At 43.7% G+C, this 19,888-nt stretch overlaps 1 pseudogene across 1 annotated transcript; it reads right to left on the bottom strand.

The window, feature by feature from the left end:
* Positions 1–931: 931 nt before the first annotated feature.
* On the bottom strand, positions 932–18,270 carry LOC311139996 (annotated as a pseudogene). Its single transcript has 9 exons — positions 18,238–18,270; positions 4,696–4,732; positions 4,132–4,518; positions 3,553–3,873; positions 3,073–3,305; positions 2,663–2,797; positions 2,221–2,347; positions 1,924–2,005; positions 932–1,770 (listed from the first exon to the last, which is right to left on the bottom strand). The product of its transcript is annotated as an uncharacterized misc_RNA (transcript).
* Between the last annotated feature and the right edge of the window lie 1,618 nt (positions 18,271–19,888).

The following is a 19,888-nucleotide window of genomic DNA, read 5'->3' as shown; positions in this document are numbered from 1 at the left end:
CACCCCCATCAAGGTTGCCCATCCCTGATTTATACAATTGGTAGCCTATAATTACTGTTAAACGAAATTTGTGGAGATGGTAGGTTGGAAATAGCAAAAAGAAATCACAAGTTCTACCTTCTTTTAACAGATTTTGGAGAACAAACAACTGAAAATACATAAAACCATTAAGTGAGGTAGTGCCTCAATATAAAACAATACTGCAACAATGCACACATATAAATAGAAAAATATTCTCATAGATGGGTTAGCTGACAATGTCATAAAAACAATACTCACGCATCAATGGAGCAGAAGGCCGTTTGTTGTGGTGATTTTGGATGGCCAGATATCTAGCAACAATGACACGAAGCTGCCATGTGGGGAATCGGAGTTGGCTCGTTTCAGCAAGTTGTATGTTGTTCTTGATACTATGTATTTTATTGTGGTGTTTTTTGCTAATATGGCAAAAAAATTGCTAGCTAGCTAACCAACAACTGTAATAATGTATTTGAGAGACAACAAGTACTCATTGTGCAAATGTATTTATATTTTCAAAAAACATTGGAGATGAAATATAGTTTACATGTGGTCAACAATCTAAGCCAACCCGTCTGTTTTACCCCAAAGTTGCGCATGCGTCTATTTGGTTGCTAAACAACCAACCTGTCTATAGCACACAACTTTTAAAAGCATAATGTACTTTTTTTCTTGATTCATTTCATTTGAGCTCTCTGGCTAGCCCAAAATGAGAATTACTTATCACATTTTGCAAAACAGTATATCAGTATATCAGTATTCTATGTACACAAAAGTACTGGTTACAACCACACATACTACCTAATATTCCCACCCACTTGTCAATTCGAAATGCAAAAATGAAAGGAAAGAGGAGAAAAACAAGAAAATGTTTGACCTCTCTACTTTTCCAAACCACATCTTTGTCAGTCCTTGCTCATGATGACAAAACCGAATCGTTACAAAAGTAGAATTACACTTTACAAAAACATTACCAAAATGTGCTTCTACAGTATGTACAATTAGAAATTATTCTTAATGAAATTGTACAACCACCAGGCACGTACAGTACCATCTGATACAGGGCTGTAAAATAAAGCATTTCTAAAACTACTAACTACAGTAGTTTCAGTTATTAAACAATGTCTCTGTATTAACATAAAACATTCAAACTGGATTCAGCACATGACGAAACAACACTAAAACTATTAACCACCGTAGTTTCAGTTGAACAAAAGTCCCAGTATCAACATGAAACATTCAATCTGGATTCAGAAAATGATATAAGGACCCATGGCTGTATAATACTGTATGCTATCCCCCACTTTTTCTCGCAAAATTGCTGTGTCACTCACCACCCATAATAGCCTTGACGTTGGAGTAAAGCGCTGTATCCTCATCTGTCTCTGCTGCTGGCTTACCGTTCTCTTTCTCCTCATTCTTCCCCAACATCTCCTTCCCCTCCTCCTCTTCCTCCTCCTCCTCCTCCTCCTCCTCCTCCTCTCCTCCATCTTCTTCTCCCCCTTTCTTCTTCTCTCGTTTGATTTCGGCGTACTCTGACTCTATGGTGGTGGTCTTCTTCTCTGCCTCCTCAGGAGTCTTTTTCTTCAGTTGGGAGTAGTTGATAGTTGCGTAGTCCACATCTTTTGGTTCTTCCCCTTTGGCAGAGTTTTCTGCGGCTCCACTGGTCAGGGGCCCTCCGTTTTCAGCTCCCTCCCTCAGCTCCAACTGCAGAGGGGTCTGTTCGCCCCCCACAGCCTGTCCTGCATCTGTCTATAGAGTACATTATAGAAAGCACTGTGTTACAAGTATTTTGTTAGCTTGGTGGTCCCAGATCTGTTCATGCTGTCTTATCAACTCGTATTGGCATGTCAATGCTAACTGAATGTTGGTAAAGCTGAATAAAGAAAGAAACTGGTACTGGACCTGTTGGTCTTCACATGCCACCATCTCCAGGTTCATGAAAGGGCTTTTGGAGTCTGAGTCCTTTGGGATCCTCTCTTTTTGTCTAAGAAAAATATTACAAATGAAATATCTCAGTAACTATATTTTGGAGGGGTTAGCAAGCACGTCCATTACAATATGTTGCAAGGCATTGGCACTTTTGACAATATATCTGATTCTCTTGATAGTAAATATGAATTTCTAAAGACAATCTGCAATTGATTTTAAAAACAACACTCAGTTAACACTAACTGTACTTCAGTAAAAGAATGCATATACCTTTTACATTTCCCTGTCAAACACAGGAAGATACAACAGATGGTGGCTGAGAAGGCTGCACCAATCACAAATGCAGTAATCAGTTTTAGGTCCGACAGCATAGCCAAGATGTCTTTAGATACTTCCTCTATAAACAGAACAACACATGTATGCTTTTAGAAGTGGCTCCAAATACTTTGTATCCTCTTATTTTCTATTTAAATTAAATAATAACATAATATTAATGTTATAATAATTATATAATGCTATAATGCCTTCCCGTTCCTTCTCTAAAAAGAGAACAATAACTCTGTATGGGAAGTGGCACACATTACTTAATATCCTCTGGAAGAAAAAATATAAATTTTCCGACTCTACATGTACAGAACGTTCCTCAATATTGCAATGAGTGGGATTGGGAAGCTGTTGCTCTCTAACCAAGTAACTTGACTTATATATTTACCCCTTTGCTTTTCTTGGCTCTTATTTTGGGTGACCTGCAACTTCTCTCTCACTACACCCACCACATTTCTGCTGACACACTCCACAGTGTTGTTGTTGGTGTGGTTTATAACAGGCAGGCTGATGGTGCTGTTCACTGAGGACCCGAAAGATGATGTAGTGGGGCTGTACTTCTCTGTGTTGAGCTCCAGCAGTGGCCACTCTATGAGGGGTAAGGGAACCCCCTGACTGACACAGGTCATGACCTCTGCCTGATCCACACACCCAGAGCCAGGAAGAATCACAGGATGGTCTGGAAAAGACAGTGAAGAGAGAGATATCAGTGATAGATTGATGCTAAAAACAATTCCAGATCTTAAAATATGAAATGAGTTTGTATATTTCAATCAAGTTTGTACTGTTTGTACTTACACATCACAGTGACAACAGTGGAAGCTGTCATAGTCCTGTTGAGGTGTTGCGCTGTACACACATACTCCCCAGCATGTTCTCTTGTCACATTGGAGATGGTGAGAGTGGGGCACTTGTCCTGTTCTTACTCCAAGTGATGTCAGATGGTGGGTAACTGTCAACACTGCAGGTCAGACCCAGGGTACCATCCTCCTTCACTGTTTTATTTCCAGTTATTTGGGGGTCTTTCACATCTTTAGTGCAGAGAGTTTCTAATTTTACACATGTATTGTTACAAATACACTAAATTCTAACTATATTGGTTGAGGGACTAATTACAATGGATCATGATTAAAAAGCAAGGGAAAAGGTCAAAGCCATGACATAACTGCGTATAGCCTGCATATTGTATAATCTGCTTGTTATCAAGGTTATTCCTAGGTTTCAAAGATTTTCTGGAATAAGGTGTTTAATGGAAAATGTAGGTGACATGGTACTCACATGTCACATTCAAAGTTACTGTCTCTTCAATTTGACGTCTTTTCTGAAAGGTTACTTGACACGTAACCTTCATGTTGTGGTGCTCAGCTGAGGGGGTAAAGGTCAAAGTTGAGAAGTGGGATGTTGTGACGCTGGTCAGGTCCTCTCTCTTCTGTATGGTGGTATTGTCTCTGAGCTCAGTGATGTTGTCTCCTGTCCCTCTCCATGTCCATGTGATGTTAGGAGGAGTTCCAGAGCAGATCCCCGGGGCAGTGCAGGTCAGAGTAGCTGGTTCTCCCTCTGTCAGAGGAGGAGTCAACACTGAGGGCTTCTGGGTCAGATCTGGAGACAGGAAATACAAACACAGAAGTGAGTTTTACATATGTGTACTAAACAGCAGTGACACATAATCAGCCTTAGGAGAGCAGCATTGATGTGCTAAGTCTGAATAGGAGTCTTCCCAGTAATGACATCTTGTCCTCTTATGAGAGGACTTTATAATAAGGGAGACTTGAGAGGGAACTTGGCAAGTGTGTACTGTATACAATGAACTACAGTAATAGTCTGTCACTCTAACTGATAATAATAGTCATGAAATACCTCTCACTGTGATTTTCACTTTCTTGGAGTATGTAAATGCACTTAGCAGTCTGAACTGATACTCTCCAGAGTCATTCTTTCTGATGTTGTTGATGATTACACTACAGTTCTTCTTTGTCAGATCAGCCTCCAGTAGAGACACTCTCTTTCTGTAACCCTCTTGAGCTTTAGAGGGAGTTTCAGAGTGGATAATTACGTTTTCATCCTGATCACATTTGCCATTTTCAGGGCATTTAAACCATATTGCTGCAGTAGGGTTGAAGTTCTCTGCATGACTGAAGGTACATGAAATAACAGCACAAAGTCCCTTCTCTGCTGTTATCTCTGCTGGACTGAAGGTGATGGTCCAGGGTGATGCTGTTGTTGGTGGTGGTGTTTGTGGCTGTTCTGATGGAGGGAAATTAATACAGTTATGAGTAATGCAGAAAGCACTTGGATACTACTTCACTTGTTCGTAACATTTTTATGATATAGTATCTATTGAGATATTTGCCATACCACTACCACTACCACATCTACTAATGATTATTATAGTAACAATAGTAGTGATAAAAGGGACCTTACTGTTGCATGTGGTTCTCTCTGTCAGAGAGGGAACTGCCTGTGGGAGTTAAAAACACATTTGCTGCCATATTCTAAAGTAACTCACAAGCGTGCTGAATGCGCTTATTGTGAGCGACAGGTAGCCTACAGGTTACTGGTTTGAATACCCGAGCAGTCTATACACATCTCAACATCAACTGTTTAGAGGGGACTGTGTGAATCAGGCCTTCATGGTCGAATTGCTGCAAAGAAACCACTACTAAAGGACACCAATAAGATGAAGAGACCTGCTTGGGCCAAGAAACACGAGCAGTGGACATTAGGCCGGTGGAAATTTGTCCTTTGGTCTGGAGTCCAAATTTGAGATTTTTGGTTCCAACCGACGTGTCTTTGAGACGCGGTGTGGGTGAACGGATGATCTCTGCATGTGTAGTTCCCACCGTAAAGCATGGAGGAGGAGGTGTTATGGTGTGGGGGTGCTTTACTGGCGACACTGTCAGTGATTTATTTAGAATTCAAGGCACACTAAACCAGCATGGGTACCACAGCAGTCTGCAGCAATATGCCATCCCATCTGGTTTGGGCTTAGTGGGACTATCATTTGTTTTTCAACAGGACAATGACCCAACCCACCTCCAGGCTGTGTAAGGGCTATTTGACCAAGAAGGAGAGTGATGGAGTGCTGCATCAGATGACCTGGCCTCCACAATCACCCAACCTCAACCCAATTGAGATGGTTTGGGATGAGTCGGACCACAGATTGACTTGGGACTTGCTTCCATATAGCCACAAGACCCTTAGTGAGGTCGGGCACTGATGTTGGGCGATTAGGCCTGGCTCGCAGCCGGCGTTCCAATTCATCCCAAAGGTGTTCGAAGGGGATCAGGTCAGGGCTCTGTGCAGGCCAGTCAAGTTCTTCCACACCGATCTCGACAAACCATTTCTGTACGGACCTCGCTTTGTGCACGGGGGCATTGTCATGCTGAAACAGGAGAGGGTCTTCCCCAAACTGTTGCCACAAAGTTAGAAGCACAGAATCGTCTAGAATGTAATTGTATGCTGTAGCATTAAGATCTCCCGTCAATGGAACTATTGGGCCTAGCCCGAACCATGAAAATAGCCCCAGACCATTATTCCTCCTCCACCAAACTTTACAGTTGGCACTATGCATTGGGGCAGGTAGCGTTCTCCTGGCACCTGCCAAACCCAGATTTTTACGTCGGACTGCCAGATGGTGAAGCGTGATTCATCACTCCAAAGAACGTGTTTCCACTGCTCCAGAGTCCAATGGCGGCGAGCTTTACACCATTCCAGCCGACATTCTGCTGCCAATGTTTGTCTATGGAGATTGCATGGCTGTGTGCTCAATTCTATACACCTGCCAGCAACAGGTGTGGCTAAAATAGCTGAATCCACTAGTTTGAAAGGGTTTCCACATACTTTTGAATCAATAGTGCACTTTGTGATGATTTGATAACTTATTCAAAATCAGCAACAATTAGATTTTTTTTCTTCCACAATCATTCACTTACAGTGCATTCGGAAAGTATTCAGACCACTTGACTTTTTCCACATTTTTTTTACATTACAGCCTTATTCTACAATTGATCAAATAGTTTTTTCCCCTCATCAATCTACACACAATACCCCATAATGACAAAGCAAAAACAGGTTTTTAGAAATGTTAGCAAATGTATTACAAATAAAAAACTGAAATATTACATTTGCATAAGTATTCAGACCCTATAAACAGTACTTTGTTTAAGAACCTTTGGCAGCGATTACAGCCTCAAGTCTTCTTCGGTATGACGCTACAAACTTGACACAACTGTATTTGGGGAGTTTCTCCCATTCTTCTCTGCAGATCCTCTCTAGCTCTGTCAGGTTGGATGGGGAGCATCGCTGCACAGCTATTTTCAGGTTTCTCCAGAGATGTTCAATCGGGTTCAAGTCCGGGCTCTGGATTGCCCCTCAAGGACATTCAGAGACTTGTCCCGAAGCCACTCCTGCACTGTCTTGGCTGTGTACTTAGGGTCGTTGTCCTGTTGGAAGATGAACCTTTACCCCAGTCTGAGGTCCTGAGCACGCTGGAGCAGGTTTTCATCAAGGATCTCTCTGTACTTTGCTCCGTTCATCTTTCCCTTGATCCTGACTAGTCTCCCAGTCCCTGCCGCTGAAAAACATCCCCACAGCATGATGCTGCCACCACCATGTTTCACCAAAGGCATGGTGCCAGGTTTCCTCTAGACGTGACGCTTGGCATTCAGGCCAAAGACTTCAATCTTGGTTTCATCAGACCAGAGAATCTTGTTTCTCATGGTCTGAGAGTCATTAGGTGCCTTTTGGAAAACTCCAAGCGGGCTGTCATGTGCCTTTTACTGATGAGTGGCTTCCGTCTGGCCACTCTACCATAAAGGCCTGATTGGTGGAGTGCTGCAGCGATGGTTGTCCTTCTGGAGGTTCTCCCATCTTCACAGAGGAACCATCGGGTTCTTGGTCACCTCCCTGACCAAGGCCCTTCTCCCCCGATTGCTCAGTTTGGCTGGGCGGCCAGCTCTAGGAAGAGTCTTGGTGCTTCAAACTTCTTCCATTTAAGAATGATGGAGGCCACTGTGTTCTTGGGGACCTTCAATGCTGCAGACATTTTTTGGTACCCTTCCCCAGAAGGTCTGTGCCTCGACACAATCCTAGATAGTTTGTGTGTATGTATTGATATGTAGGCTACGTGTGCCTTTAAAAAAAAAATATGTAGTTCTGTTCTTGAGCTGTTCATGTCTATTAATGTTCTGTATTATGTCATGTTTCATGTTTTGTGTGGACCCAAGGAAGAGTAGCTGCTGTTTTTTTATTTTTATTTTTTCTATTGTTTTTATATATATATATATATATATATATATATATATATATATATATATATATATATATATATATATATATATTATTATTATTTATTTTTTTATTTTTTTGGGGGGGGGATGGATCAGCTTAATATTGCAGATATATTGTATCTTCTATCAATGTAATTGTCTGCATCACTTCCAATCCCCCATGTTTTATATATATATACTCCCCTTTCTTACTTTTCAACCCCGCCATCCTTTCCCTACTTGGAGTAAATTAGTGAACAACAATGCCCAGGCCTCTACTTCCGGTCTATACTTACTATCTACACCTTATGGACAGAGTTATTTTTACAATAATTCTATTATATATATATATATATTTTTTTTTTTTTTTTTTTTTTTTTGCTCCTGAACTTCTTCTACTCTCAACCTCTCCGATCATTTTCATGATGTCCATCAGGTTTGCTTCTATATGCCATATCTTTCTAACTGTGCTCTTTACCAAAAGCTCCCAACATACAACCTATATACTTATTATGGACACAGTATGCTTACATTATTAGCTATCTTTGTTATTATTTGTTGTTATTTGTTATTAGTCCCATCCTTCAACTCTATTCAATACCTCCCATCTATGTCTTAACACCATCCATATAGGATTTCTATTTGCCATATATATTTCAACCGTACTGTGATGTTTTACAGAAGTTCTGAACCTTTCTATTCTCATTGCTTCTACAGATTGTGAATTAAAAATAAACATTTTTGCTAAAAGTATTGTTATATTATTGATTGATTGACTATTGGTCTCCAATCAAGTAGAAACATCTCAAGGATGATCAATGGAAACAGGATGCACCTGAGCTCAATTTCGAGTGTCATAGCAAAGGGTCTGAATACTTATGTAAATAAGGTTTTTCCATTTTTAATTTGTAATACATTTGCAAAAAACATGTTTTCACTTTGTCATTATGTTGTATTGTGTGTAGCTTGATGAGGCAAAAAATATGTTTTATCAATTTTAGAATAAGGCTGTAAAGTAACAAAATGTGGAAAAAGTCAAGGGGTCTGAATACTTTCCAAATGCCCTGTATACAGACATATCAGACCCACTTTTGAAGAGTAATGATTCCTTTTTCACTGTTACATTATTGTGACTTGATATCAAGTAGTAATTATAATAATGCAACAGCCGGAAGTGGAAGAAATTGGTTGCAACAATGCCTGATAAAGAATCAGTAATGTGTAAACTGTCACATGAATTTCAGTGTCAACTTGTGTAGTTGTAATGGAAACGCATGTAGTCATAGATCAATATCATATTTTACCATTACTGCAATTCCTCTAAAAACAATATTACTGTAAAAGCCATTATGCCGTATTTGTCTTCAACTCAGTTTCCCATTACATTTGTATTGTATTTTAACCAGACCTGTTAGTGCATCTTCACAGAGTTTGACTAAAGCTCGCAACACTCTGTGGGCCCTAGTTTAGTTCCTCTTCCCACTTTGAGACTGTGTTAAAGTGCTAAGGCCTTGCTATATTTGTTAGGTCGGGTTTTATTTCTCTTAAATATTTACATTTAAACTCTACACCATGTTCCTTGAAATATATGTGTTGCTGCTGTAGAAAAAGTGGTGTTAAGTACAGGTCTCCTAAGCAGGCCTTATTCTGCAGAAGGGACAGTAGAACAAACTGTTTTTTACAATACATGTTATCGTGACTTTTATAAGGGATTCTTCATTTGGCTTCATTTTGGTTGAATTTCTGGTGGCATGAGCCTCAACCTGGTGGCTAATCCTACAAATGCCTTCCAAAGTTGCTCTTCAGCATGCACCGAACTAGAGATACTCAAACAGTTGGTACCTAAAAGCCTTGTGGAGTTATTCTAGCCATTGTAAGTCAAAGTCAAACTGAATGGAATTGAACTGAAAGTTAGGGTAAACCTAAGTGGGTAAACAACTAAGTAAAACATTCTCAACTGATGCGTTTTGCACAACCGTTGTGATAAAACAGGGTTTTTCTGCACGAATATAATTACGTAAGCATTGTGGAAGCCTGTACATTGGTTGTTTAAACTCTTTATTGTATCGCATAAATGTCAGCTATCACAGCCATGGCGTCAAATGTGTTGTACATCAGTTGTACAAACTAAGTGTGTACGGGGCCAAAGATATCTATTGATTCAGATATTAGTGAACTATTAGTAGAGATCAACCAGCAGCATAAAATATTGAAGTTGTGTATGCTCTACCAATGACTTCTGGTTTGCTTTTTGTTGTTTTTGAAATACGTTGAGATGCATTAAAAACTTAAGTGTTATCCTGGGATAAAATAACTGACCAATGTGAACCATATGCACAATTATTTGAATCTGAAATATGAACTGCCCTCATGCATTAGTGTAAAGACTGAAAAAACAGTCATTTATCAGCATATTATGAAGTGATTAATCGATTGTGCATTTGGTTAGCTGTTTAAGGAAACATATTGTATATTCTCTATTACAGCATAGATTTGTGTCTAATAAATATTGATTCCTTATGTCCTGTGATAACAGAAGATGCTGGTTGAGATCTGCACTGTGGCTATCTGCTGGGTCATAACAGCAAGCTGTAGTCAGTGCATAGGTACAGTATAATGCTGTATGACTTGACAAAAGAGTCAAGTAACATGTTTTGGAATAAGATTACTCTCTTTGTAAGCTTTGGCTGGTCAAATGTAAATGTATTTTAATTTTTATTTGACCTGCAAAGTATTTGCACTCAAACTAAATGACCTCTGCCCGCGAAGACTAGAAGAAGATTGTGTTGGCATAGACTGGAGAGGGACTGTGACACTCTGGCTCCAGGACTTTTGTATTTGAGCCAGGGTGTATTGTGTTTTGTTGGGTTTTGGGTGATTTTCTATGTTTGCATTTCTGTCACGTTTATTTCTAGGTTTGGTCATTGACTCCCAATCGGAGGTAACGAGTGTCAGCTGTCGGCTCGTTATCTCTGATTGGGAGCCATATTTATACTGTGTGTTTTCTCTTGGGTGTTGTGGGTTTTTGTTCCAGGTTCAGTCTTAGTCACTGTAGGACTTCACTATCGTCATTTGTTTGTTGTTTTCGTGGTTGCTTTTATTTAATAAAGTCATCATGTTCACTCCACGCGCTGCGTATTGGTCCGTTTCCTCAGACGATCGTGACAGAAAAACCCACCATAGAAGGACCAAGCAGCGTGTCCAGGAGCAAGACAGCTGGACATGGGAGGAAGCGCCTGGTAAGGAGATCGAGAGGCTGGCGATGGCCCAGGTGGGCAAATCGTGGTCCTGGGAGGACATGCTCGGGGGCAAGGGACCTTGGGGGAAGATCAAGGCCCTGGCGAGAGAGGAGCAACGGCGTCAGCAGGGCCATCATCGTTGGAAGGACGAGAGGCAACCCCAAAAAGTTTTTGGGGGGGGGCACATGGCTTGGACGACGGGGCTAACGGAGGCAGAGAAGGGGCGAATTCAAGAGGCCACCAGGTTACGGGGGCTACTGGTTAAAGGAGGGAAAGGAGATGTAGAGGCACGGCGTGAGAGACTGAGGTGTGTATCCAGTCCGGTCCGGCCCGTTCCAGTTCCCGGGGTAGAGCCAGTGGTGTGTGTCCCCAGTACGGTCCGGCCTGGTACGGCCCCTCGCACCAAAGGGACGGTGCGCGTCTCCAGCCCGGTCCGACCTGTTCCTGCCTCTCGCACAAGGCCTACGGTGTGCGTTGCCAGCCCAGCCCGGCCTGTTCCTGCTCCACGCACAGAACCTACGGTGTGCGTCGCCAGCCCAGCCCGGCCTGTTCCTGCCACTCGCACCAAACCTACGGTGCGCGTCGCCAGCCCGGTCCGGCCTGTTCCTGCCACCCGCACCAAGTCTACGGTGTGCGTCGCCAGCCCGGTCCGGCCTGTTCCTGCCACCCGCACCAAGTCTACGGTGTGCGTCGCCAGCCCAGCCCGGCCTGTTCCTGCCACCTGCACCAAGCCTACGGTGCGCGTCGCCAGCCCGACCCGGCCTGTTCCTGCCACTCGCACCAAACCTACGGTGCGCGTCGCCAGCCCGGTCCGGCCTGTTGCTGCTCCCCGCACTAGCCCTGAGATGCGTGTCCTCAGCCCGGGACCACCAGTTCCGGCACCACGCACTAGGCCTTATGTGCGTCCCCAGGGTCCAGCATGCCCTGTTGCTTCTCCCCGCACTAGCCCTGAGATGCGTGTCCTCAGCCCGGTACCTCCAGTTCCGGCACCACGCACCAGGCCTACGGTGCGCCTCAGACGGCCAGAGTCTGCCGTCTGCCCAACGGGGCCTGAACTGCCCGTCTGCCCAAAGGCGCTTAAGCCGCCCGTCTGCCATGAGCCGTCAGAGCCGTCCGCCAGACCGGAGCCGCTAGAGCCTTCCGCCAGACAGGATCAGCCAGAGCCTTCTGCCAGACAGGATCAGCCAGAGCCTTCTGCCAGACAGGATCAGCCAGAGCCTTCCGCCAGACAGGATCAGCCAGAGCCTTCCGCCAGACAGGATCAGCCAGAGCCTTCTGCCAGACAGGATCAGCCAGAGCCTTCCGCCAGACAGGATCAGCCAGAGCCTTCTGCCAGACAGGATCAGCCAGAGCCTTCTGCCAGACAGGATCAGCCAGAGCCTTCCGCCAGACAGGATCAGCCAGAGCCTTCCGCCAGCCATGAGCAGCCAGATCCGTCGGCCAGCCATGAGCAGCCAGATCCGTCGGCCAGCCATGAGCAGCCAGATCCGTCAGCCAGCCATGAGCAGCCAGATCCGTCAGCCAGCCATGAGCAGCCAGATCCTTCAGCCAGCCATGAGCCGTCCAGCCAGGATCCGCCAGAGCCGTCCAGCCAGGATCCGCCAGAGCCAGCCAGCCAGGATCCGCCATTGAGTCCAGTGCTGTCCCTTAGCCCGGTGCTGCCCCTTATCCTGGTGCTGCCCCTTAGTCCGGTACTGCCCCTTAGTCCGGTGCTGCCCCTTAGTCCGGTGCTGCCCTTTAGTCCGGTGCCGCCCCTTAATCCAGTGGGGTTTAGTTGGGGGGTGGTCATGTGGAGGAGGCTACGGAGGCGGGTAGTGACTAAGGTGGGGTGGGGACCACGACCAGGGCCAGAACCGCCACCGTGGACAGACGCCCACCCAGACCCTCCCCTAGACTGTATGCTGGTGCGCCCGGAGTTCGCACCTTTAGGGGGGGGTACTGTGACACTCTGGCTCCAGGACTTTTGTATTTGAGCCAGGGTGTATTGTGTTTTGTTGGGTTTTGGGTGATTTTCTATGTTTGCATTTCTGTCACGTTTATTTCTAGGTTTGGTCATTGACTCCCAATCGGAGGTAACGAGTGTCAGCTGTCGGCTCGTTATCTCTGATTGGGAGCCATATTTATACTGTGTGTTTTCTCTTGGGTGTTGTGGGTTTTTGTTCCAGGTTCAGTCTTAGTCACTGTAGGACTTCACTATCGTCATTTGTTTGTTGTTTTCGTGGTTGCTTTTATTTAATAAAGTCATCATGTTCACTCCACGCGCTGCGTATTGGTCCGTTTCCTCAGACGATCGTGACAGGGACAGAGAACCTAGGCATGTATTCAAGGATAATCCATCAGCAGCAGAGAATGGATTCAGTGAGGCTACATTGTCTTTCACTCCTAAATCCAAACATCACAACATCAACCTCACATGTGTGGGCTTCTACAGGATGGTCAACATTACATTGGCGAAAACAGTGATTTCAACTGTAAAATGTAAGAACATTCACTTTTCAGAGCATTCCCTCATTATCAAAATACAGTACAGTACTTATTATTCAAGAGTCTCAGGTAAAAAAAGCCATATCTCATGATGTTGAATGTAAAAAGTATTCATTTGTCTTGCCTAGACCTTCCCAAGTTCCTGAATGGCTCTGTGTGTGTGGTCCAAGTAGAGGTCCTGAGCTGTGTATGTGTCAGTCAGGGGGTTCCCTTACCAGTGATTGCTTGGCCAATGTTAGGGGTCTATATTAGCTACAGTGTCTCCAGGAGTGCCCAAACCGTGAACAGCACCATCACCATGTCTGCCTCAGAATACAAGAACAGCAGTGTGGAGTGTGTCAGCAGAAATGTAGTTGGCCAGACAGAGATGGAGGTCCCCATACTACACCAAGTTGAAGGGAGCCTGACACATAAGCACTTCAATGTAACATGCTGTGTACGTATAGGACTAGTGTTACATTTTACAATTTGAGTAAAGAAGAATCACCAATTAATTTCTGCTCAAATTCAGCTCAAATCACACAGACATAGAGGATGACATTTTCATTATGCAAAAGTTGTGTCAAGTGCAAAATTCACCACTAATCTCATTATAATCTGGCAGTGTGATTTAATTGTAAACTTTTCTTCAACAATGTGTGTTATAAAGTGACGACTAATTTGTATATGTTGTTTATACTCAGTTTATGCAGAGTTTAATAAACTATAGTTTCATAATCACCTCTTTATAAAGCACATTGTTTCATGGTCCGGGCTAGGCCCCTTAGTTCCAGTGAAGGGAAATCTTAACGCTTCAGCAAACAATGACATTCTAGATGATTCTGTGCTTCCAACTTTGTGGCAACAGTTTGGGGAAGGCCCTTTCCTGTTTCAGCATGAGAATGACCCCGTGCACAAAGCGAGTTCCATACAGAAATTATTTGTCGAGATTGGTGTGGAAGAACTTGACTGGCCTGCACAGAGCACTGACCTCAACCCCATCGAACACCTTTGGGATGAATTGGAACGCCGACTGCCTACCAGGCTTAATTGCCCAACATCAGTGCCTGACCTCACTAATGCTCTTGTGGATGAATGGAAGCAAGTCCCTGCAGCAATGTTCCAACATCTAGTGGAAAGCCTTCCCATAAGTGGAGGCTGTTGTGGAGGCTGTTATAGCAGCAATGGGGGGACCAACTCCATATTAATTCCAATGATATGGGAATAAGATGTTTGACGAGCAGGTGTCCACTTACTTTTGGTCATGTAGTGTATGTAAGTTACCACATTTCCATCCACAATTTTTATGCTAGTAAAATCATACCGTATAAAAAAAATATATAATGACATCTGTGATGGAAACAGGAAGTTTCCATACAATTTTATAAATGCAGACAGATCATTTGTTCGTTCGATATGGTGGGATATTTTTGTGTCGGTAAAATGAATTATGCGAGAAATGGCAGTGTAAATGCCTTCATGCGCAAATATTGAAATAACCACCATCATATCGAAGTTTAAACGTGGGAGTCAAGCAATGATATGTTGTGTGGTCCTCCACTACGATTCGGGAAACCATGCAGTTTATTAGGCTACGAATTAAAGAAATTATTAACTTCACAGGGTGGTGAAAGTGCACTGTTATCTTGATGCTACTTTCCAATAAATATCAAGGGTCTTATTCTGGTGACATGATCGATGCTTGACTGCCTGTTATGACGAGTTTCTCTGGTATCGAGTACTTCAGGATGTAAGAGAATATGGAACACTTAGATGGAGAGTTGATTCATTGTTATTTAATGGTTACAGTACTGGATTCAATGACAAGCGGTACAGGCGTAGCCCCCTTGTCATTCGAATGACTTCCATAGAAAATCTCTCAGTTTATATAATGCTCTCCGAGCTACTTCTATCCCACAGTTGCCAACCATTATTGAGTGTCACTCATCTACTACAATAGGATACCAATACATGGTATCGTGTGGCACCCTAGCCAGGCCATTCCATCACGTACCCCTCCTAGATTAGCACCAGTGGCCCCAACCTATCTTGGCACACCGACCCTCTGTCACTCACCCGTGACATCAATAACACATTTACATTTACATTTAAGTCATTTAGCAGACGCTCTTATCAAGAGCGACGTGCATTCAACTTAGGATAGTCAGTGGGACAATAACCCTTTTTTCCCCTTTTTTTTCTAATGGGGGGGGGGGGGGGATTAGAAGGATTACTGTTATACTATTCCAGGTATTCCTTAAAGAGGTAGGGTTTCAAGTGTCTCCGGAAGGTGGTCAATGACTCCGCTGTCCTGGCATCGTGGGGGAGCTTGTTCCACCATTGGGGTGCCAGAGCAGCGAATAGCTTTGACTGGGCTGAGCGGGAACTGTGCTTCCGTAGAGGTAGGGGGGCTAGCAGGCCAGAGGTGGATGAATGTAGTGCCCTCGTTTGGGTGTAGGGTCTGATCAGAGCCTGAAGGTAAGGACATGGCGTGTCCTTGTCCTCTGTTACTCACATACAGTGAGGGAAAAAAGTATTTGATCCCCTGCTGCTTTTCTACGTTTGCCCACTGACAAAGACAAAGATCAGTATATAATTTTAATGGTAGGTTTATTTGAACAGTGAGAGACAGAATAACAACAAAAAAATCCAGAAAAATGTTTATAAATTGATTTGCATTTTAATGAGAGAAACAAGTATTTGACCCCTCTGCAAAACATGACTTAGTACTTGGTGGCAATACCCTTGTTGGCAATCACAGAGGTCAGACGTTTCATGTAGTTGGCCACCAGGTTTGCACACATCTCAGGAGGGATTTTGTCCCACTCCTCTTTGCAGATCTTCTCCAAGTCATTAAGGTTTCGAGGCTGACGTTTGGCAACTCGAACCTTCAGCTCCCTCCACAGATTTTCTATGGGATTAAGGTCTGGAGACTGGCTAGGCCACTCCAGGACCTTAATGTGCTTCTTCTTGAGCCACTCCTTTGTTGCCTTGGCCGTGTGTTTTTGGTCATTGTCATGCTGGAATACCCATCCACGACCCATTTTCAATGCACTGGCTGAGGGAAGGAGGTTCTCACCCAAGATTTGACGGTACATGGCCCTGTCCATCATCCCTTTGATGCGGTGAAGTTGTCCTGTCCCCTTAGCAGAAAAACACCCCCAAAGCATAATGTTTCCACCTCCATGTTTGACGGTGGGGATGGTGTTCTAGGGGTCATAGGCAGCATTCCTCCTCCTCCAAACACGGCGAGTTGAGTTGATGCCAAAGAGCTCGATTTTGGTCTCATCTGACCACAACACTTTCACCCAGTTCTCCTCTGAATCATTCAGATGTTCATTGGCAAACTTCAGACGGGCCTGTATATGTGCTTTCTTGAGCAGGGGGACCTTGCGGGCGCTGCAGGATTTCAGTCCTTCATGGCGTAGTGTGTTACCAATTGTTTTCTTGTTGACTATGGTCCCAGCTGCCTTGAGATCATTGACAAGATCCTCCCGTGTAGTTCTGGGCTGATCCTCACCGTTCTCATGATCATTGCAACTCCACGAGGTGAGATCTTGCATGGAGCCCCAGGCCGAGGGAGATTGACAGTTATTTTGTGTTTCTTCCATTTGCGAATAATCGCACCAACTGTTGTCACCTTCTCACCAAGCTGCTTGGCGATGGTCTTGTAGCCCATTCCAGCCTTGTGTAGGTCTACAATCTTGTCCCTGACATCCTTGGAGAGCTCTTTGGTCTTGGCCATGGTGGAGAGTTTGGAATCTGATTGATTGATTGCTTCTGTGGACAGGTGTCTTTTATACAGGTAACAAGCTAAGATTAGGAGCATTCCCTTTAAGAGTGTGCTCCTAATCTCAACTCGTTACCTGTATAAATGACACCTGGAAGCCAGAAATCTTTCTGATTGAGAGGGGGTCAAATACAAATTTCCCTCATTAAAATGCAAATCAATTCATAACATTTTTGACATGCGTTTTACTGGATTTTTTTGTTGTTATTCTGTCTCTCACTGTTCGAATAAACCTACCATCAAAATTATAGACTGATCATTTCTTTGTCAGTGGGCAAACGTACAAAATCAGCAGGGTATCAAATACTTTTTTCCCTCACTGTACATCTTATGAGTTTACAGACATTAACAAATCCTGTATCAAAAGTCGTTATATCACTGCCATTTGACAAATAAATAATCATCATGTAGACTAGCCTACCAGCACAGCCTACCACACAGTATCTGGGTGCTGTTAGCTAAAGTGCATGTGCTAAGATCAGAGTAGGTACATTTGCTATTTAACGCAACAGTTTGTGACAAAACTATCACTAGAGTTATTAGGTACATGACAACTTAAGTGAAAAAGTACATTTTGTGTGCACTACGCCATCAAGCACTGATTATATCTGCAACAAGTCAGTTTGGTGGAAACCTGCACATTTCATTCCGCATGAAAATCTGTCGCAAATGAGATGGAAGCCTAGCTAGTGGGGTAAAGAGTAGAACGAAAGTAGAATAGTGTTGGATAAATTAAACAAAGTGTTTTCGTACCAATTAATGTGTATCACTTCCCATAGATATCCCTGGGTCAGAGAAGTGGGATGTTGCAGTCTTTCCCTGGATAATCGTTGGTCTGTCCCTCAGCCTTAACGTGGCCCTCCTTATCTATCTGACCAGTCCTTGTAAATTGTAAGACAACATGACAACCCCACAGTTGAACACATGGGGACATTTGGCATAAGGTCAGGAGGCATACAATTCTTAGCATTGTTATATTTAGCTTTTTTTTATCAATACGTTATGCAAGGTAGGACTGTCTGAGAGAGGTACATTATAATCAAGGAAAACTTTTTAGCTCTGTTTGGCTAACTGATGGTTGAAACCAGAGAATGTAGCCTAGTGGTTATAGAGGCGAGCCAGCATCCCGGAGGGTTGCCAGTTCGATTTTCCAGGTCCGATGGGAAATGTCTGGTGGGAAGTGAGCTGGCAACCGGAGGGTTACTGGTATCAAATCCTTGATGCCATTGCCTGCCATTGTGCCCTTGAGCAACCCCCCACAGCAACAGCTCCCCTGGCACCCAGTGGCAGGTTAGTTTCTTTTGTCATTAATTTTGTTCTGGAAGCAGCTCTGCAGAGTGGTCACTAACCCTAACCTTAAGCACACAAGTAATCCTAATGCCTAACCCCAACCTTAAAATTAAGACCAACAATCTTTGCAGCTGACCCATCTAGAGGAATTCGCTCCGTTCTGCTTCCAGGGCAAGATTCATGACAATGAACGTCAACCTACCGCACAGTTTGGCAGCCCCCCCACACCTCTCCCGAATGTTTATGCATGTGTATGTATGTGTGTCTTTCGGAGGGGTTGGGTTAAAAGCGGAAGTCAAATTTCGGTTGGACCTTGTGTGCAATTGACCAATAAAGTGATCTTAATCTTAAAAAACGGTTTGCAACTTACTGTACAGTAGATGCTTCCTTTATGTTACTATTTTCAGAACTGCACAAATTGGCTCTAAAATCATCTCAGATAACAATGATTTTTTGACTTAAATAGCAAAAAGGGTGAAAAGAAGAGCTAAAGAAGAAGATAGTACCTACATCTCATTAATAAAGTAATACTAATACATGGAGATATAGAAAGTATTCAGGGTGTGTAATGATGTCATGTCATAGTATTGTGTGGACAGAGGTAGAGTTACTAGGTAATTAGTTTGGTGCCATGAAGTCTACATTCCATTGTGTCAAAGTAGATTACTGATGTTTAGGATAGTGTGATTGATGGATAGGATGTAGTGACCTGGGGGCAAAGGGTAATAATAACAGAGACAGGGAGGCCTATGATGGTTACCAGATGTATGTGAAAGGAATGAGAACCAAAAGGGTATATAAGGGAGAGTTTCTTCTTTGTTAGTTAGTTCAACTGACGAAGGGCAAAGCCATGTCCATTTGTTAGATGAACCCACGAGCTCGTGATTCAATAAATACTTGGTATGAAATCTCCACAGAATGTCTAAGGTTGATGAACACTGGTCAGTTTTGACAACCACTGGATCAGGAAGAGAGAGGAGATCCCTAATTTCCTCCAGATCCAGGGTCAGAAATAGGGATAAGAAAGGAAAAAGCAGAAAAAAACACCCCTTTCCCTGACACTTCGACTGGCAGCGGACACAGTGGAGAAGGACTATAATGGACAGATTTAGAACAGGAGCAGGAACAAGCTAGCCTGGTATCCAAACTGATTCCACTGCGTTTCACAGGAAAACAGTGGTAAGCGCAGCGTTCAATCTGGTTTAACCAGGCTAGCTATGAGTATGATATAGGGTGACATACAGAAGGGGAGCCCCAGAAAATGTGTTACTGTGTCCCAAGCTTGATAGCAATGCCAAACAATTAATGGTGTAGGGCTGGAAATAGCAACATTGAATGTAGATGATACAGTCAGTACAGTACAGTAGCTAACACATTCCACCTGTTGTGAGTGAATTGTGTGGCTATGAACAATAGAGTAAGAGCTGGGAGACTGACAGCTGCTGATAATACAAAGAGCTTTTTACATTGTCAACTGGGCCGTGTTCCGACCCTGCAAGTAGCTACCAGCAGTCCTGGGTGGCGAGATGTGACTGGGGCTCCCCCTGGAGGCCGGGGCGTTGACT

Source organism: Coregonus lavaretus (assembly GCF_964263955.1).
Source record: "Coregonus lavaretus genome assembly, chromosome: 13".
In the NCBI taxonomy this organism is placed as follows: Eukaryota; Metazoa; Chordata; class Actinopteri; order Salmoniformes; family Salmonidae; genus Coregonus; species Coregonus lavaretus.
This window is presented reverse-complemented; position numbering and strand designations above follow the sequence as displayed.